This window comes from Balaenoptera ricei, chromosome 16, assembly GCF_028023285.1.
Source record: "Balaenoptera ricei isolate mBalRic1 chromosome 16, mBalRic1.hap2, whole genome shotgun sequence".
NCBI lineage: Eukaryota > Metazoa > Chordata > Mammalia > Artiodactyla > Balaenopteridae > Balaenoptera > Balaenoptera ricei.
The window spans coordinates 7,285,965-7,307,148 of record NC_082654.1 but is presented as its reverse complement, the minus strand read 5'-3'; the positions used below and the strand labels follow the sequence as shown (position 1 = coordinate 7,307,148).

At 52.5% G+C, this 21,184-nt stretch overlaps 1 protein-coding gene and 1 non-coding gene across 10 annotated transcripts in view; one reads left to right on the top strand and one right to left on the bottom strand.

Annotated features, from left to right (window-relative positions):
- The window catches only part of CTBP2 (C-terminal binding protein 2), a 165,005-nt gene that overhangs the window by 59,854 nt on the left and 83,967 nt on the right, over nt 1-21,184 (bottom strand). The window lies entirely within an intron of this gene.
- Nucleotides 5,879-5,985, top strand: LOC132351345 (U6 spliceosomal RNA). The gene has a single exon (XR_009498284.1). It is a non-coding gene; the product is annotated as a U6 spliceosomal RNA (small nuclear RNA).

The window sequence follows — 21,184 nt, the reverse complement described above, 5'->3', positions numbered from 1 at the left end:
GGAGCAGGTCCACCCAGAGGAGGCCTGGCGCCCAGCGATGGGGCCCTTTGGCCAGCAGAGGGCACTGTACACCCTGCACGGCCTTCCCGAGGCTGCAGAAACCTGAGCTGCTTTGCCAAGGCTCGCCTTGCTCATCTCAATCCCAACTTGGACTCTGCAAGAACCTGGAGAAAGTGAGACCAGATACCCACAAAAGGAAAGGTCTGAGATGGCTTCAGGGTGACACACTGCATGTCCCCTCAATCTCAGGATGCAAAAGGGACAGAAGAGACCTCCAATCTCCCTGAAAGCAACAGGTGTTTAGCCTTAGGAACAGGACCAGCCAAGGGAGAGGAACACAGCGGCTGCCCTCCTGCTGTCTATCTCCTAGGCTGGCAACTGAGGTTCGCCCTTTCAGAGCTGAAGTTCAGGCGCTGGAGAGGCGGGTCACGGAGCAGGGAGGCTCTCAGCCATGGGCTTGGGGTCCTGATCCAAGAAAGGCCATGGGCCACCCTGAAGGATGATTTTCCATTATATCCATGCTTCCTGTGTAAAGATACATCAATGAGGAAGGAGCTACAGTGAGGAAAGATGAAACAACTTGGCAGAGACGTAATTTATAAAGAGAGGAAAGGCTTGAGGTGGGCCTGGGCAAAGGGCGTCAGGGTTTCCATTACAAACCACAGCTCCCGGGGCACCACACACACCTGCTTCCCTGGCGATTGCTCAGTTCTCCTCAACCCGGGATCTGTTTGTTGTGAAACATGTATGACCTCAGGATACACAACCTTTTCAGTAGACATTAATTTGGAGAAGAAGGTGGAAAAAAACAGATTTTTCCAACCTTATTCAGGAACTGATTCTGGCCAGTGGCACCGGCTGGGAGGTGGGGCCTTGTCTCCGGGCCCCTGAACCTGAAGGTCGCAACCTTTATGGATGCTGGCTTCTACAGGCCAGGCTGACCACCGCAGAGGGACAGCTGACCTGTCTAGTCTTTTCTGATCACCAAGTTCTAAGAAGCTGACACACTGATGCGGTAAATCAGCTCTCTTCTCCACACCTGCAGGGCACCCAAATGGTTCAGGATGGAGAAGTAAAGGAGGGGCTGGTGCAGTCCATCAGTGCTGAAGTAGGGGACACACACGCCCCATCCAACCCCCACGCCTCCACAGGACCAGCATCCTTTCTCACTACCATTTCAAAGCCAAGGGTGCCATAGCAACAGATGCCACTGGACCACACGGCTTAGTCTTGACCTGACACGGCAGGAGATACCTTTGGAAGGACCCCACACAGAGATCCTGGGGTGGGATTCTGCCTTCTCCAGGAAGCCTTCTGGATGAGCCTCTCTGCCCTTCTTGCCTTGCGCCTGACACCACAAGCCCCTGCCCATCTTGTTCCAAGCCACATTAAGTGGGATTCGCATTGACCTCCTGGGGGAGGGTACTCTGTACAGCCCACTTCAGGGTGGACAACCCAGTGAGGCACGTGGGCTACCTGGTGGCCTAGGTGAGGCTAAGAGAGGCCAGCAGGTAAGGCCCAGGTCAGGCTGACAGGAGAGGGGGTTTAAACTGGTCCAGGAGAGAGAAAGTTATCATCAATGCGAAGGACGGACGGCTGGGACTCTGTCTGTTTTCAGAAAGCAAGTGTCCAGAAAGATTATCTCAAACACAAGCAGAAGAGCTCACTCCAAACCTGACCATGTGCCTGAGGGAGTAGGGACCCAGCATCCCAAGTTCAGTACCGGACAGGTCACATAATCGCCAGTCAAGAACCAAACCCAGTAAAGGCTTCTGAGCAACCCTGCTCCAGACCTGCAGCCTAGCCTGAGGTGCGCAGGCAGGCTGGGAAGAGAGAGCTTCCCAGGACCCGGGCACTACCCTCATGCAGCTCAGCCCGTCACCTCCCAGGTCCCAGGGCATCACTCTAGGGCATGGCAAGGGACAGGAGTGCTCCACGTGCCGGGGGGGAGGGGGGAGGGGGCGGCGGCCCATCCTTTATTTCAAGGAGGTGCCGCTGGCACAAAGGGAGACATGCAGGAAAGCCAACTCAGGCCTTGGGAGCAGAGTAATAACTTTGTTTCATGACAACAGATATTCTGCGTCTGGGCCTTTACAAATATCCAAATTCTGTCGTAATGTTTCTGTACAAGGAAAGCCACTGGGCTGTAGCCATGGAGGCATTCAGAAGCCCACAGTTCCCACACAAGAGTTTTCTGGAAATGTGAGGCGGGAATCACACATCCCGAGCTACAGAAAGTCTTTTGATGGAAGAGCGGTTCTTCCCAGACCTTATCTTTTTAACCTGAGTCATAGAAAGGAAAATCTTAATCTTCTATGTAGCTATTTAAGAATACGAAATACAACTTGCAGCCATTCATTTCGCTTAACACGGTCTTAATGTGGAGGATGAGGAATGTAACGGAACCCAGGGGGAGGCAGGCTTTGTTCGGATCCACGCCGGCCACCGAGGGGAGCGGGTGGCTGGAGGCCGGGCTGGGGGCTGGGGAGGAGAAGCGGGTGACACTTGTGCGTCACACGATTTCATCTTTGCTGATCAAATTCGAGAAGTAAAGAAGGGAGCCGCTAACTAGCTTCTTTTGTTTTTGTTAATTTCAGGGTATTCCTGAGGTTAAACAGTCTTCTTGAATTATTTCACCTGTTTTATTATGGACTCCTGGCTGGCCTCCAAGGCTTTGGTGGGTAAAGGATGCCATTTTTGCATTGATTGCAGCCCTGAATGTTCTGTGCTATGGCTAAAATCTCACTTGGTGCAGAGTGGTTGCTGGAACAGGGGAGAGGAGGCAGCAAAGCTCCCCGTGAGAATTTTCTAGGTGTGACTCCTATCATGAACAACTGGATTCTTCACCGACAGGGTGAACACTGGGATGGTTAGGGAGGATGGGGGCACTTGTGAGTACAGTCGCCTGTTTAGACAATTACGGCTGACCGTGTGCTAATGCCCAAGGATCCCCATTTCACATGAAATTCTGTTAAAGAACTCCTGACAAGGTGATGGGCATTTAAAAATCTGCTCTGAGCTAACTTACGGGGGCCCCACCAGACCAAGAACAAGATACGGACCAAGAACAGACAGGGGAAGGAGGCTCCAGGGAGTCAGACATCTGGACACTATGTTCATGTCCCCAGACCAGACAACCCATGGAAACGACACAGGATGACCTCCCGGGGAAAGGCAGGCTCCGGACCGCCCCCCTGCCTGCAGCACCGTGCTTCCTGCCTTAGGAGTCCAAACTGCTCGTCGGTGGGCTCAGCGTCAGTATACGGACCCCCAAAGGCCTAACACACATTTTCTACTAGCTGCCCACAGCCCATACTGCCTTGTTATGGATTGAATTATGCCCCCCTCCACTGCCCATTATGCTGAAGTCCTAAGCCCCAGTACCTCAGTCACCTTATTGAGACAGAGTCTTTATAGAGGTAATCAAGTTAAACTAAGGCCCTAATCCAAGGTGAGTGGGGGTTCTTCTAAAAAGGGGAAATTTAGACAGAGATATGGACAGAAGACCGCACGAAGACACAGGGAGAAGACAGCCATCTACAAACCAAGAAGAGAAACCTGGAATAGAGCCTTCCCTCCCAGCTCTCGGAAGAAACCAAGCCTGACACCTTGGTCTCAAGATTTCTGCCCTCCAGAACTGTGTGACAGTATATTTCTGTGGTTTAAACCACCCAGTTGGTGGTGCTTTGTTATGAAGCCCTAGCAAACCACGTCACGCCTACTGATGATATTGGGGTGGCCACCCCCAGAAACCCCTCTGGGATCTTGCACCAGTGATGCTTAGGGAAGCTCAGGACCGCCTTGGAGGGAAGCCTGGCTGTGGTGAAGAGGCGGCCTCTGCGGGGTGTGATTTGTCATGGGTCCTGGCTTTATTACAGAGCGCCAACTCAAACCACACCCAGCCACGTGCCCCAAAAACGCAACAAATACGGACACGCCCACAGCTGTACCCCAGGGGCTGCTCTGCCAGGCACTGGGCCTGGCTGCAGGGGGGAAGGAAGGGGCTATGGGCACAACACCAACCTCCTGTAACTCCTGAGGAGTGGCCTCCCGTGAGGCAGAGAGACCTGTGTTTTCAAGGGAGAGACACAAAGAAAACTGTCCCAACCGTACTTTGCTTTAAACTGTGTTCTGCTCCCCAAATCCAAAGATTGCTCTGGACACACTGCCACCGTGTCCTCTGCGTTAGCAAAGGGTAGATGTCTCCACCCTGATGCCAGGGGTGGGGAGAAGGGTGGTCCCACACTGCCCTGTCCCTTCTCCTCGGTCAGGCACCGGCGGACCATGCTTCCGAGGAGGCGGGAATCCGCCCAGGAGTCCGCACGGCCCCTCGGGATGCCAGCACGCAGGTGACTAGGCTGTGCCTTGAGCACCAGGGTCTGAGTGATAACAGTCTAGCGCGAAGCTCCCTTAGGGATCTGAGTTCCATCCACAGTGACAAGATGTGTTTCTCCTTCAGAGTCAGGGATCCTGGACTCAGGCTGGACACTGTGACCCTAATGGGCTCCGTTAAAACTGTGCTGGGGCAGCCTGCACCTCTCCACGCTTCCTAAGGTTCTGGGAAACTCTGAACGGAGGTCGTTTCTGACTATATGAACACACACAACCCAGCATGCAAGCGGGAGGATCCCCTGTCTGTGAGGCAGGGGCGCTGGCCAGGGGTGCCCTTCATGCCTAGGGGTGCTCAGCAACACGAGGAACCAAGGACCCAGCACAGGACATGACACTGCGCAGGACTCCCACGACGGCAGCAGGGGCATGTCTCTGTGACTCGTCCAGCTCCCGCAGGGGGTACCCAGACCCAGAACCCCGGTGACGTGTCAGCTCTGCACAGCACCCCACTGTTGGCATAGGGGCACCCAGGGAACAGTGGGGAGGGGGTGTGAGTTGTCAGGGGTCCATGGGGGATTTCAGAGCCACGACTGTTCCTAAGAGGCCTATGACCTGCCCCCTCTCTGCTTGGGGCAGATTCCATCCTTGCTATGGAAGCCAGAAAAAGAATCAACACACATGGCCCCCAGCGATCCCCACCTCTTGGTATCTGTGTCCTGTGTACTCTCTGTTTCTAACAAACAGACTTGATAATAACAACAGGCAGGTGGGGTGGGGAGGGTGGGGTGGGGCTGCGACATTGCCGTCTTGGGCATCTCCCCCAACCCCGGGATCCAGCTGCCATCTTGTGGGCTGCTTCGTGGAGAGGCCCAAAGAACTGAGGTGGCCACTGAGGAACCAAATCCACCAACAACCACCTACGTGACCTCCTCCAGCTGTGCCTTCAGGGGAGGTATCAACTCAGGCTGACACCCTGACGGCAACATGAGAGACCCTGGCCAGGGCACCGAGCTGAGCTGTGTTGGGTTCCTGACCCTAGGAAACTCTGAGGTATGGTTTTGCTGTCCTAAGACTCTAAGTTTTGAGGTAGTTTGTCACACAGTAATAGACAACCCAGTCTAATAAATTTACCGTGGTCACCGATATGGTCAGTTCAACAGGAAAGACCAAAACGGTGATACATTTGTACTGCAATGGTGCCAAGTTTCTATTACCTACAGGACAGAGAATGCTAACAAAAAGCCGTCTAAATGCTGTAAATCCTCAGCTGCCCACGCTGACACGAGGTGTGTCTGTGACGTATCCAGCTCTGCAAACTCTGGGGCAAACTCTATTCTCCGCAGCTCAACCATGCCCACTGGAGAACGGAAAGTCTGCTGTGATTTTCACTTACCCCAGATGCTTCAATAAATTCCAGGGCTGCGCTCAACGCACAGAGTTAACTAGGGCACCTTGGGGTCTCCACTCCAACTCATGCACACCCATAAATACGGGACATTAAAAAGCTCTATCCAAGACGGGGCCCCACGTTAAGAATGTAGCCTTCGTGCTCACTTCGGTAGCACATATACTAAAACTGGAACGATACAGAGAGGATTAGCATGGCCCGTGTGCGAGGATGACACACAAATTTGTGAAGCGTTACATATTTTTAAAAATGAAACTATTTCTCTGGATCAAGTCAAATAATAAAGAGAAAAAAAAGGAAAAAAAGGAATGCAGCCTTCAAGGCCACCCTCTGCATGGGAATGCACTGCATAAACAGGCCCTCTTGCTTTCTTGTTCTTAAAAGTCCTTGAACTGCAACTACTATTTAAGTTGAGCTACCCAAATCAGAGGAAAAAGGAGGCAGGTAACATGAAAGGCAGTCGGCAAAGAGTTTCAGAGTTTCCTGCCATGTGAAAGGGCAGAGGGGAGCTTAGATACCAGCAAGCCTGCCCGGAATCCAAGGGGCACAAAAGGCATGGGGCGTAACACACACGCGCGTGCACATACACACGTCCACATAGGCTCGCGTGGCCCGTGGTGGTTTCTTGGAACCATGGCATTTCTGGAACATTCTGCCTCCCTCACAGATAGACAGCCCGAGACTCAACTCCTAGCTTGTATTTCTGTTCACCCCCTATAACTCCCAGGTCACCCCAGCCGCTCTACAGAGGCATTGTTGGTGCAAAAATCCGGAAGCCCAGGAGCCGGCTCCAGGCACACCAGCCAGGTAGAAAGCAGGCCTACGTCGTGTTTAGCCACACCCCCAGTCCTGAAGCACATCTAACATGCCCAGCCCCTTCCCGGGGGAGCCCCCAGCCCTGAAAGAGGAAGCAGCCCCGTAAGGAAGCCAAGACACAGTTGAGCCAAACAGAGAAGGGAAAGCTGGTCGGTAAACTCATCAAAGTCCAGAGAGAAAGGGACCCAGCCCTCGGCAGGGCTCCTCGGAGGAGTGGGACTGGGTCTGTGCGGGGGGGCTCCCACTGTACAGTTTTCACCCCCACGTGTTAGTTTAACAGCAGCTACACTCACACAGCGCCTGACGCGTGGCAGGTACGGCTCCAAGTGCTCACCTAACATGCACACCAATAGCCCGAAAACACGGTCTGCTGCCCTGAATTCAACAACTAAGGCGTCTACACTGCGGAGAACATGCCCCGCACAATTACTCATCTCGGTGACCACACCTGCTCTGGGCGAGGCTTCGAGCAAGCCCACAACATCCCAGGTGCTCACAGGACAGAGGTGCAACCCTCACCCCGGGCACCTTCAGAAGAGTGAGCCCAGAGGAAGCCCAAACCCTTTCAGATAAAGTCACAACCCAGGGCTCCAAGAAGTCGGGTACCGTGGCTCAAAACTCCTTCTTCTCCTGGATCTACTCTCTATGTCAGTTTTGTGTAAAGGCCAAAATACCAACACCGTCTTCCTGCCTCCAGAACAGATCCAGCCTCTGGTCAGATGGTGGTCTGCTGTCTTGGACGAGGGGTGTCAGCTACAGAAACTTCCATGGGCCTGGGTCCCCCAGTTTGATCCCTGCCAACCCCGCCACAGGGAATGGCTTGTCCAGGTCACAGGGGAGGTGCACGTACTGGGGACCTGCCTCCCAGTCACACTGTGGCCCCTGATGCAAAGCCTGAAGACTCTGGAAGGCTCCCTCACAGGGACGTTTTGGGTCCTTCACTGCATTTTTGGTTGGTGAGTCTCCGTTACACCCTTTGGTGGAAGCCATTGCTGCCCTCTGTGGATCCGCCAGGCTCTGTGGGATCCAGGGTGGGCTCAGCTCCCCCCAGCAGGTCCGGGGACAGAAGAGAGAGGGGCTGAAACAGGAGGCGGAGTGTTCTTATTCTCAGAGGGGAACTCAGCAAGGGTTAAATGGATTTTTAGAAACAAAACTTATGAAAATGGCCTCAATACAATTTGATGAGGTCAGCGAGTAGAGAGGCCTAATGACACTTGTAAGAAAAAACATCTGTCGGTGTCGAAAGGTCGGCAGGAAGTGAGTGGGACTGACGTGGCTCTGATTGGCCAGACCAACACTCCTAGAAAGAGAGGCACATGGCTTAACTTAGCCCAGAAGAACAAAAAGCCCCTTTCAATTGTCCTCTGACCAGCCCCGCCCCCCTCTAAACAAGAGGCCAACCCCCAAGCTCTGAAATCCGTCCAGGACCCTGGCTGGCAATTAGCTCTTTGTTCACTCACTGATCAGCCACCGAGGCCAAAATATTCCTGAAGAAGCAGTAATCTTTAGAGAATGATGTTCTTCCAAAATCCCCAGTTTTACTTTTTGGTTAGAAAACAACGTGGGTCAGTTGAATGGCAAATGTTTCAATAAATCCATCATCGCAAAAACAAAAACAAGAGGTTTCTTTGGAAAAACAGGAAGTCTTGGTACATAACATGCCTTAAAATAGGGCCAAGTTCATTTGTTGACAAAACCCCAGCCTCCAAAGCCTCTTGGTCTAATCTGTCCAGATCCAACATACCCCCAATTCCTCCTCAGGACCGTGTCCTGTTCCCTCGGGTGACAGGCTGGCGTGGCCTTTGTTGCTCTGACACAGGGCACACAGGGCGGGCTGGCAGGCCCGCTTCCTGTCCCCAAGCTCCGAGGAGGGTCTCGGGAGGGGCCGGTCGCCGGCCAAGCTGCTTGCAGGAACCAGGCCTGGTGCTTTTCATGAACTGGGGGCCCGTTTCAGGCTTCTCATCGGAATCGCATAAAACGTGGAGGCTTTCTGGAATTAGCGTTCTGTTCATCCTTTATAGTCAGTTACAGAGCTGGGTTACACAGAAGGCCTGACTGTTGGGCAGAAACTCCCGGGTTATTACCCGAACTTAACCCCTGGGCAGCGGGCAGAGAGGCAAAGAGGGTGCCTGGCTTCATCCACGTCTGAAAGATAGAGCCTCTTTCTTCTTCCAACCAGGCAGAAAAGGAACCAGGAATTTACTGTTTCCATTCTTCCCAAAGACACCCACTTTAAAGAGGACAGGCACAAGAAAACTTTCAAAGAAATGTACTGAAAGTTCTGCGATTGACAGATACAGCTATCCCCATGCGTGAAACAAAACCCACATTTATACACATACTGCTGTGTCTAGAAGGCCCCTCCCATATGCCAGGCCTTACCCACTACAGCCAACTCCATTCCTTTCCCACTAATTTCTGCCTTTTCTTTACTAACCACCAAGCACCTGGAGGACTGTACGAACACAGCACAGTGTGAGCGCGTATCATAGTTACACCATTGTTAAAACGCGAAACCACACAATGCATACAGAAAGATCACAGAATCAAGTCAGCCAGATTCTCAGAGACATTACCACCACCAGCACACTCCGTGTCCCAAGGTCCGCTGATCTTCTACAACCTTCAAAATGTTTCTTTACTGCTAGGGAAGGCAGAAGAAGGTTTTGGTATGTTATAGTTATATAAAACTGTCTGGTATATTGCATTAAGTAACTTTTCTACATAGCTGCTAACCCAAAGATGATTTTTTTTTAAAGTCCAGGCTTAAGTAGAAAATGCTAGTTGTTTTGGGATTCTGGTGGATTCTGCTGGTTTATGGAGAGGAAACTTGCTGCTGGTCCATGAAGATGAGGAGGCATGCAATCGCACATAAGAAATGAGAATTTAAAATTCAGTCTCGGGGCTTCCCTGGTGGCGCAGTGGTTGAGAATCTGCCTGCCAGTGCAGGGGACACGGGTTCAAGCCCTGGTCCGGGAAGGTCCCACATGCCGCAGAGCAACTGAGCCCGTGTGCCACAACTACTGAGCCTGTGCTCTAGAGCCCGCGAGCCACAACTCCTGAGCCTGCGTGCCACAACTACTGAAGGCCGCACGCCTAAAGCCCGTGCTCTGCAACAGAGAAGCCACCACTATGAGAAGTCCGCACACCGCAACGAAGAGTAGCCCCCGCTCACTGCAACTAGAGAAAGCGCGCACGCAGCAACAAAGACCCAACGCAGCCAAAAAAAAAAAAATTCAATCTCAGGTATGTGGCCAACTGTAGTGAAAAATGGGGGAAAACAGAATACATAACTTCAAAAAAATAATGTGATTTACATAAAATTTAGTTTGGACCCAAGACTTGCCACCATGGATCCATCCTGATTCACAGAATCCTGGACCCTAAGACAGTGCCAGCCAACCGTCCTGAGGGCACCGATGCTGGAGGGAACCCTGCGAGGGAGGGGCCCTCCTCTCTGATGTCCTGCCCTGCCAGCTGGGGATAGGTTTCCAGGGGTCAGAGAATTTGCCAGCCTCTGGGCTCATCAGCAGCCTGAGAGCTGCAGAACCAGGAAAGGATGCATTTGGGAGCCCGTGTGGGGTCTGACTTTGCTGCACTCCTGGGGGAGACACGTAGGATGAAATGGGGTTCCGGATCCAAACAGGCTTGCCCAGAGGCCTCACAGGTGAACCACAAGGCTGTCACCCCCCTGAACACGCTCTACTGCCTGGGCTCCACCCACCCTTGGGTCCTTCCTCACCAGGGGCCAAAGGCAGGGAGGCCTCTTCCTCATAACGGAAGAGCTGCTGTACGGCGGCCGCCGCGAACCACTTGCCCAAGTCACTCTTCTGCGGAGTGAACAGTATGGAGAATTTGAACATATGTGACAGCACGCAGCTGATGCACACAAGCTTTCCACGCAGCCATTTATTTTAGGGCCTCGTGTGCTATTTTCACACTCCACCGAAACACTGCCAAAGGAGTCCACAAAGGAAAACGAGTACGCTGGAGCCGCTCTGGCTTCTCCGGCTTCACCCTTTTACAAAACGAACCAGCAATGCATGCTATCTGCTGCCTTCTCGGAGACAAAGGTCATAAGATAAGTCATTTGAAATTATTTGAGTTCAAGTACTTTTTTTTTTTTTTAAGAAAAGGTCACAAGTGGCCTTTAAATGGAAACGCAATTTTCTTACTCAGCACCACTGGCTGTGATATTCTGTGTGTGTGTGTGTCACAGCCCACCTGCAAGACTGGTTCTGAGCAAGTGACCAACTTGAAACTCCCCTGTGGAAAGAAGTGGCCATGCTTAGGGAAAAGGAAAAGTTCTGGAGCCGTGATCTCTGCCTGCAATTACGTGTAGGGCAGTCATGCAGAAGGACTGAATGTATCCTGTGTGGGCAGAACCGTGACCAAGAGGGTGAGGAAGCCAGAAGAGATTTCAGATGGATAAAGAAGTTTCTCACAGTTAAGCAAGGGCTGCCCCTGGATGTGAACCACGCTCCCCTCCCCCAACCCAGGGGGCAGAGTCTAGTCCAGGACTGTGGCGCCCAGTCAGGAGACCCCCTTGAGCAATGGGGGCAGGGGTGCGCAAAGGTGAAAGGGGAGGACGTTCCGCCTCACACCTCTAGATGTGTCTTCCCTGTTCTAGAACCTTCCGGCCTGCCCCAGAGGTGTGGCCAAGGGCACCCCACGGCCAGCCCCCTACTGGATCCAAGTTCCCCGAGGCCCTCGGAATTCTGAACTCTCATGGGATTCCTGTGGAAGCAAACAGCCCTGGTATGTGCCATTTTATTTTCACTCAAAACATCCTTCCTGGGACCATCCCAATAAGCTGAGCATACTATTTTCAACTAAGGCCTTGGCATTGTCTAGGAATGTTTTCAGGACTAAGTAAATTGCTAAAGCAAACATCTTATTTTTGTCTCCTAGGACAGCCAAGCAGGGTAAAAATATTTCCTGCCGGGACTTCCAGTGGAACGGCCCCCTCTGGTGGAACCGTCTGACTAGACACTCCATTCAGGGAAAATGCTCTCACTCTGGACGTGGGGTGCAGGGCACCCACTTGTTCCTTGGGGGTGGTTCCTGCTTCCGGTGCCACCCCGAGCAGCCCGGGGAAGGATCCCTCTCCTGCTGGCTCCCAGACCCGAGGCACAGCCAGTGTTTGAAACCAAACACCAATTCTCTTTATGTCTGCTGGAGAAGATACACCCCAGTCCTTGCCGGGGTGGCCTGGAACTCAGCCACCTGGTGACAGGGGCGTGGGAGAGGAGAAGACGGTCCACAAAAGCAGAGCAGTGAGGCCCGACACCCCCCAGCCAGTAGCAGTGGTGAGCTGGCAGCGCAGGAGGAGCTGAGGCTGGCACACCTGGGCTCCACGCACACCGCAGCGGGTCCTGGGCCCCTCGTGGCCACCGCAACTGTTAGAAGCATCACCGGGAGCAGAGCTGGACCAGTCTCCACACGTTCCTGGTGCTGTCCTCGGCACTTTGCATGCATTAACTCCTTCTTCCCAACAGTCTCAGGAAATAACGTTATTAGCATTATCTAAAATGACAAAGTTGAGGCCCAGAGCAGAGAACAGCTTTGCTCAAGAGCCACAGCTACTGGGAACGGTGGACCCTGGGCCCAGTCAGGCTCTAGCCACACACACAGGCCTCTGTAGCAGAGCCAAAACTCACCTGCACCTGTTAGTATTTTCAAAGGGCTGGGTCAGGGGACAGCTGAGGCCTGCGGTCTACACCCCTCAGCTCTGGATAATCAGAAAGAAGGTGGCCCCAAAGGGGGAGGGGGGCCACAGGAGTGGCTCATCAAGGTCACAAACTGTTCAATTTTCTTTAGGCTCCATAATGCTAGTATTGCTATATACGCTATTATTGCTGTATTTTGAAACGAAGGGGTCCTTACCTTTTAGGAATATAAACTGAAAACATTTATTGATGCCAGGAAATGATGGCGAGGGTCTGCTTTAAAAGGTGGGATGTGGGGAGCGCACAGGAAATGAGACTGGCCCTTAGCGGCTAACTGCCCGAGCTGGCTGATGGGGACGTGCGTGTCCGGTTCACAACGTTCTCTGCTTTTGTGGATCTGAAGTTCTCCATCTGTACAATGGGGACAGTGTCACCCACCGTGCAGAGCGGCTGTGGGGACCGTGGACGGTGAAACACACGCTCGGCACGCGGGGGAGCTTGATAAAGGCAGCCCTGCCGTGGTGGTCATGAGTAGTAACAAGGAAGGCTGGGCACCCTGCATTTTCCTGGCGGCCCTCAGGGCAGCGTGGTAGACAGCTGTGCTCGGATGATGTCCTGGGCTCCAGAGAGCAGGCCAGGCCCCTGCAGGACAGAAGCCTGGCGCAAAGGACGTCCCCTGCTGCAATGCTGAGCGTCCCACACAGGCGTCGGCCTCCAGCTGGACGTTCACCACCACGGAACAGCGCTAAACTGCCAATACGGGCTGAACCCAGACAGAACAATGAGCAGATTATCCCATCATTCTCCTCCTTGGGAAGAGATCTGGAAAGCTGATTACGCGTCACGCCAAGCACATCTTTATTTCTGACGTGGAACTAGGGTGGAGGATTGCTCGAGTGGGTAGAAACATCGTGCCTAAGAAATTCACGCGACTTGCTAGTCAGTAAGCCACGTGCATGGGCGTCACACGCGCGTCACACGCCCATCACGCCCCAGTGAGGAGCGAATGTCTGCGCGCAGCCTGGCTCTGGCCACACGAGGAACTAGTAAGAGGCAGTGAGCGCACCCAACACGGCAGCTCCCTGGGCAGCCCTCAAAAGGAATCCTTCCTCACGGAGGCGACCCTGTTAAGTTCCTCTCAACACACATAAAACTGGGGTAAAAATCTAGGCCCTTGGCTCCCCGCCAGGAGTAAAAATTAATTGCCACATAAAATTGCTGATTCCTACCAAATGAAGCTCTACGATTTATCAACTCCTGGATGGCACAAACTCAATAGTGGTTTAACTACATCACCTGAGTTATTGCTGTGTTTTGTATCAGTGACAGCTTTACTGGGAATGAAAGTTTTGCAAATTCATTCACGTAGGACAAACTTCCAAAGTAAACAAAGGCCCTAAGCAGACACAGGCCCCCTGCAGCTGTGTCACACAGATTCTCGAAGCCAGAGGGTGTCTGGAAGGACAGTTTTCCCAGCACAGGCTTGGAGTGGGAACCCAGGGTGTGCGCCTGCACCAGGACCACGCCCCACCCCCTCCCAGGGGCGCTGCCCTCTGGCACCCTGAACCCTCAGCACCCTGACATTGAGAACCCAGCGAAATATTTCATTATCCAACTCCACCGAACTGTAGGAACCCAGGTATTTAAAATGCATGGAGATAAACCATTGCCAATTGCTTTTTTATTTTCAGCAGGGGCAATAAATCTATAAATAGCTTATATGGTGGAGCAGACCATTAGATGCAAACCAACGCTGCGAAAACCAAATGGTAGCAACACCAGGCTCTTCCTTGTCCCAGGTTCAGTTATTTCCTGTGGGTCCAGGTATACCCACTACTTTGTGGGTTATTATTACTGCCTTTCTCGCCTAATCCCACACTTGTTGGACCACAATGGGTCGGTCTTCTTCTAATTTGAATCGGGCCAGACACAAACAGGTAAATTACTTTCCAGTTTCCACAATCAGTGGAACATGCAAGCACTTCTTCCAAATGCCTCAAAGTGAGGCCTTTGGAGAAAAACAACTTTGGGGTCATGCTTGGGGGAAGAGGGTTCTCAAGGAGAACACTGTAAGAGTCACTGATCCTTCTTCAAAGAGCTTGAAAGCTCTCACTCTCGAGAGAAGCACCCCAAATTAAATTCAAAAATTTAAGTTACATTAAAAAACACCAGTGTCAGGACTTCCCTGGTGGCGCAGTGGTTAAGAATCCGCCTGCCAATGCAGGGGACACGGGTTTGAGCTCTGGTCCGGGAAGATCCCACATGCCGCGGACCAACTAAGCCCACGAGCCACAACTACTGAGCCCAACACGCCGTAACGACTGAAGCCCGTGCTCCACAACAAGAGAAGCCACCTCAATGAGAAGCCCGCGCACCACAACGAAGAGTAGCCCCCGCTCGCCGCAACTAGAGAAAGCCCACATGCAGCAATAAAGACCCAACGCAGCCAAAAATAACTAACTAACAAAAAACCCCACCAGTGTCACAACCCACTGCATTAGCAGGCTTTGTTTAATCTCTGTCTATATTCAGAACAGAGGCTCTGAATCCATTTTAGAATCTTATTCTTAAGGAGACAGCGAAACAAAAAAGCAGAGGCTGGGGGCTTCCCTGGTGGCGCAGTGGTTAAGAATTCACCTGCCAATGCAGGGAATACGGTTCAAGCCCTGGTCTGGGAAGATCCCACATGCCACGGAGCATCTAAGCTCGTGCACCACAACTACTGAGCCTGCGTTCTACAGCCTGCGAGCCACAACTACTGAGCCCAACACGCCGCAATGACTGAAGCCCGCGCGCCTAAAGCCCGTGCTCCACAACAAGAGAAGCCACCTCAATGAGAAGCCCGCGCACCGCAACGAAGAGTAGCCCCCGCTCACCGCAACTAGAGAAAGCCCGTGTGCGGCAACGAAGACCCAACACAGCCTAAAATAAATAAATTTATTTTAAAAAAAAAAGAGAGGCTGGTTTCCCGAAAAATCAGGGAAGTTAATAGTATCCAGGCTGTTGATTTTTCCCTTTTCTGGCGGCTCCAATTTGTCCCTTTGCCACTCTCAACCCCTCCTTGCCCATGTAGTGAGGAAGCTGGGATGCAGCCCGGGTTTGCGGTCAAGGTCACAGGAAGAAGAAAAGAATGAAAACTTTCTGGTTCGGTCACTTGGCTCAAAGCTGGTTTTGTTCTTTTCTTCTTTCTTGGCCAAGTTTTGCGTATTTAGGGTATTACTTTCACAAGCTTCCCCACCTCACTGGTTTTAGCACTGAGCAGAGGATATTCTCTAGCGATTATCCTCCAGTCCAACACCCCCCAAAGGTAACCACAACTGTTTCATGTGCAACAGGAAATGCTCTGAGGACGTGAAGGCACCTCGGAGCGGTGACGGAATGTTTGCCAGCAGAAATACATCGAGCTGTCCCCGGTGTCATGGGCGGGGAGCCGCTCGCTACATAAACTGTGGATCAATCAGGAGGCGGCTTCACAGAACACCCAGGGATCTCACCGATTCAGCGGCTGGCTGGCGGGGGAAACCGGGTCTCACGTTAACACAAACAAAATGCACATGAAAAGCCACTCTCCCTGCCACGAGCTACAATCTGGAATGTTCTTTGACCCTGCTGTCTGATCCTTCTAGGAAGGCCAAGCCATCATCAGAACCCACATGGAAACCCTGCAGCTGTGGGACTCTGCTGAGCTCACAACTCCGCAGGGCCCGCTGCCCCGATGATGATTCACTGGTGGGGCAGTTCAGATTTACACACTTCTCTGTGGGCATAATCACACTTTTTTAAAAGTTAAAAACAATCCAAGGGAGAGTCCACATTTTAATTCAACTCATACCTGGCTGTCAAGTAACTTCAGCAAAAATACAAGAAGGAACCACTGCCACGAGGCTACTGGTCTCACCGCTGTCTCCCGGAAGCCCCCGGGGGGAGATTCAGGCCAGAGGAGCTGAACAACGGAGCTGATCCAGTTAAAGGATGCCACATCCACGCCCCTGGGCAACCAGCTGCCTGGGTTTTAATTCTGTGGATCCTGAGCTGTGAACTAAGTGGGGGCCCAGAGAAAACGGGGAGCAAAGTTAGACGAGGCTCGCACGGGAGTAGCACCTGCTGGCTCTGTGGGCAGCCCCAGTGGAGATGAAAGCCTCTGAGGCTGAAGACTCAAGGTAACGTTCATTCAGCCTCCATCTGAAGAAGGGGAGGTCCTTTTTCCCTCCTCTGGATATCTGGTCCTGCCTGGCTTGCTGAGTGAGGCTGTGAGAAAAGCGTCATCAGCCACGTGACTCCGAGCTCCCCTAACCCCCAGGCTGACAGAGGGACGTCAGAGCCCTGAGCCTGCAGCGCAGCCGGCATTAGCACGCAGCGGCTGGGCACAGCTGGCCGCCCCTCTACCAAGCAACGGGCCAAGACCCCACCCGAGCAGAGCACCACCAGGACCGGCACGACAGTCTGCAAAACCTCACGTCAGAATGTTCTCTGCCCTGTCAGTTGTTACCAGGTGCACACGTGGTGCTGGACGGTGCCGGGTAGACAGGATGAGGAAGCAGGGCACCCTGCCCTTGGGGTGCAGTTCAAGGGGGAGGGAGATACGGGAAAGGGCCCCAGGAAGCGTGGTGACGCTGCTACGCATGTGGGTGTGGGGGACTGGAGGGGCTGGGGGGGGGGGCGGTCTGGGGACAGGCAAGAAACGTGGACGGCCTCCGGGCGCCACCTCTTCTGTCCACGACTGGAGGTCCGAATGGTGGAGGAGGGTGAGTCCTGAGCACAGGGAGGAGAGAAGCCTGACTCTCGCCACTTACTGGCGAGCTGTGTGACCCTGTCTCCTGAGCCGTCCACTCCTTGGTTCCTCATCCATCAAAGGAACAATCTCTCCGGGATTTCAACAACATAACAAGGAAGGGTCTGATATGTAGCGGCCTGCAGTAACACCTCACTTAGGCCTCAGGGTGACCTGAGGGGATTCCAGGAGCTTCCAGAAGAGACCACTCTGTGCCTGTGAACAATGTCCACGGTCAGTAAGCAGTGACTGGCCTCTACCTCCCTGGACAGTCTTTCGGACTCCATGGGAAGTCAGTGATGAACTGAACGCCAGCAAGGCCATTGAACTCCTGTAAGTCCTCGTACCCAGGCGGTGGCGAGGTCAGGCCCAGCCCACGCCGAGGTCTGAGGGACGGCATTTTGTACCCATGTGCACCCACTCCATGGGGCAACTCATCACCTGCTGGCACAGTTCTACCTTTAAAGCATTCTTCATTTAGAAAGTACACAAGAAATGGTTCCCACACAACCCATAACCCAGGCTACTCCTGAGAAAACCATCAGACAAACCACAACAGAGGGACAACTCCACAAAATACACAACCACACGCCTCAGAACTGCCACGGTCATCAAGAATAAGCAAGGTGTGAGACACGGTCACAGCCAAGAGGGGCTGAAGGAGCCACGATGACTAAATGCCACGTGGTGTCCTGGATGGGGCCCTGGGACAGAAGAAAGATGTCAGGTAATCTGGATAAAGGTCGGACCTCAGTGAGTAACATATCAATATTGGCTCATTAATTGCAACAAATGTACCATACTAACGTGAAATGTTAGGAATAGGGAAATGGTGCGGGGTAAGTGGGAACTCTATGCCATCCCCCAACTTTTCTGTAAATCTAAAAGCGTTCTAAAAAACAATGTTCGTTTAAAAAGGAAAAAAACTGCTTCCATATGTCTCTCAAATTTCTCACCATCTCAACACTTGCCCCGTGTTTTAGCCACCAAAATACGATGCATGTGTCCTAAAACACAGAGCAGACCTTGGGCAGGGGCACCGCTTGCCTTCCCTGTCCCGGGTCACCTTGGCCTCACCTTGGAAGCCACCAAGTGCAGGGTCAGCCCCCAGGAGCCAGCGAGCTGCAGGCCCCATCAGCGTCCGACAGGTGTCTGGTCAGGCCTTACACCGCCCACTCGCTCAGGACCCACACATCAGCGACGCTGCTACCCTAGCAGGGGGCCGCCTGCTACCCCTGACCACCAGGTGCGTCTCACCTCAGCAAAGCAGCAGAAAAAAAAAGTGCGGGTAACAGCTGCCGTCATCTACAAGGCGGCCCCACCGACCTGACGGCAGCTGATCTGGGCCGCTTTATGGCAGAACCAGGGTCCTGCCCCAGTGACCTTCCTGGTGCGTGGAGGACATTTCTGTCTGTCCTGTCCACCAGTGTTCCCTGGGCCCCTGCTGGGCAGAGGGCAAGCACCACAGAATGACTATCCCCAAATTCAGGCATCTGAACTTTCATCTGCATTTACAAAAAACAAAACAAAACAAAACAAAACCTATGCACAGAAGGAGTAATAGAAACCAAAGGAAACGGTTAATTTGCACATACAACCCCTCCACCCTTCTTCTCTCAAAACAATAAGGTGCTTTAGGGTGTAAAGAATATGTTACGTACATTTTAAATAACTAAGGTTTAGTGATCAATGAAAATGAGAACTTTCCTCCTAAAAGATAGGCTGTAAGCTTCAACGGCGCGTGAAGCACAGTAAGAAGTAAGCATCAGAGGGTCCCACGCTCCCCTCTAGACGGTGCTGAGAAAGCCCGGCGTCCTGGACTGAAGAGCGCGGGCTCCCGTGGCTCAAGGGCCCTGGCCCCGTAGCTCTCCTGGCTCCTCAGATCGGCTGGAGGAGCCGTGCTGGGTGCCACCAGCCACCCCCACCCCCCCCCCCCCCCACACACAGAAGGGGACCTGAGCCATCGCTCTCGGGCCCCGAGGGCCCAGGCCCTGCAGGAGGAAGAAGTCTGGGACTATCCAGGTTTCGGGGAGGTGTTCATCACATCACCAACTCCCTCGCCACTTGGAGGCCAGGCTCCCTTGGCCCACAAGGGAGCCCCCGGGCCTGCACTTCTCTGTGACCCCAGTTCCCCCTCAGCAAACACACCAGGCCGGTCTCTTTCTGCACGAGGCTCGGGTTTCCTCTGGACTCCACTGCTTGACACTGGACGATGCATTTCATCTCTCTGTTCCCCAAGAATGAAATGGAGTGATGCCCATGAAGAGCCTGGGCAGAGCGGGTGCCCACCAGCCTCCCCGCAAACAGCTGCAAGGGCGGTCCCTTCCACTCAACTGTCCCATGACCGAGGCTCCCCGGTCCCCTGCTTTGTCACCGAGTGGTGGCCTCCCCCGCGAGTTGGGGCCCTTCTGCCGGCAACACCAGCACCGCAGACCGATGACATCACAGTTTTGTAAGGTTTTAAATTCCAAAATCAGAATCAGGGTAAGTCTCATCTACAAAACATCAACAACAATGAGTTTCACCCAGCACGTCCTTGCTCAAAGTTTCCATGTAGGCAATTCTATTTTCCAGTATTAAATTCCTAAGCTACGACATGGTCACCTCTGTTTGTTTTGCTATTTAATGAGGAAATGGAGACTTTTGCTGACTAAACCTCCTTTTTAACAGAGATTTTCACAGAGAATATTTTGGTTGCCTGCTCCCCTGATACCCACCCCCCTCCAGAAGTTGAACAGAAACCAAAGATGTGTAATTATTTCCTTTACTGCATTATTAAAAATAGACAAAAACAAAATAAAACACAAAACACCCTGAGGAATTGAGTGCTATAGAAAGATAAAAAGTTACCCTCTCTAAATGAACTATGGACTTTTACTTAAGAATAATGTATCAATATTGGTCCATTAATTGTAACAAACATAGCACACCAATGTCAGGTATTAATGATGGGGAAAACTGGGTGCAGGGCATATGGGAATCTTGGTATTATCTTCTCAATTTTTCTGTAAATCTAAAACTTAAAAAAATATCAAGGTAAAATAGACTTAAAAACATTCCAATCAAAGGAAAAAAAGTTACCCGCTCTCCCTGACACTGCATTCCTGTAAAGAATAATCCCACACTGGCAGCGATTACCTGCTTCCACCCCTCCTGAGCACACTCGCTCTGTGTGTTACAGCAACGTTCCATCAGCATCCAGATGCTTCTGTGGGCTGTGCCAGGGCAGCACCCTCTCCTGTGGGTGTGTGTGTGTGTGTTGGGGGTTGGCGGGGGGATAAGACAGCAACAGGGCGACAGCAGGCAGGCTGGCAGAGCCCACGTGAGGGGGAAGGGGTGTCCGCAAACCTGAGAGCTTGCAGGAGGCTGACAGACAGTCCTTGGCGCCGGACTAGAGGGGCCAACTAGGGATGCAGGGGAATGAAGGGGAAAACTAGGAAATAAATGCAGAACGCCACTGATGGAGGAAGTGGCAAAGCCCACTAACAAATGGGTCATTTGTGTAGTAAGCATGAACCGATGTGGAGCAGGAAATTAATCCAACATGCTGAAGACTTGCATTTCAATTCTTGGAACAAGGCAGGGGGGAACCCGCCCACCCACCCCAAAAGTGAAGTAAGACCAGAAAGATGGCAGTAAAAACTTACAAGACGCAAATTAAAACAGAGCTAATGGAGATGACAGCCAGCCAAGGAGCCAGAGGAAGGACTGGTCGGCCAGGTTTTTAAGAGTCTTTCAGAGAAGCAAGGCTGACTAGAGCCATGAGGAAAATAACGGCAAAATAAAACCCTTAGCAGATCAGACAATAAATCTCTGAAACCAGAGCGAACAGTCCAATATTTTTCCAATAATTTTTCCTTTAACAATAAAACGATCAGCAAAAATCAACTTCCCAGATACCCAGAAATGGACACTGCACTGCCAAATGCTTCCCAAAACAGACACCACACCTCTGCAAAGATGTCCACCCAATGCTGCAACTTCAGAATGAGAGCGGGAAATGGCATCTGGCAACATTTATTGGGGAGAATGAGCCAAAACAGTTGGCTGCGTACAGACGCAGAAGTCGGAGCACTTGGGGCAAGACAGGAGGTCAGGACAGGCGCCTCCTCTCCAAGCTCTGGGGGCGGCTGGGCCGGGACCATTACGCACAACCGCGATGGGGCCCGGGCCCGGGCCTTATGGCCA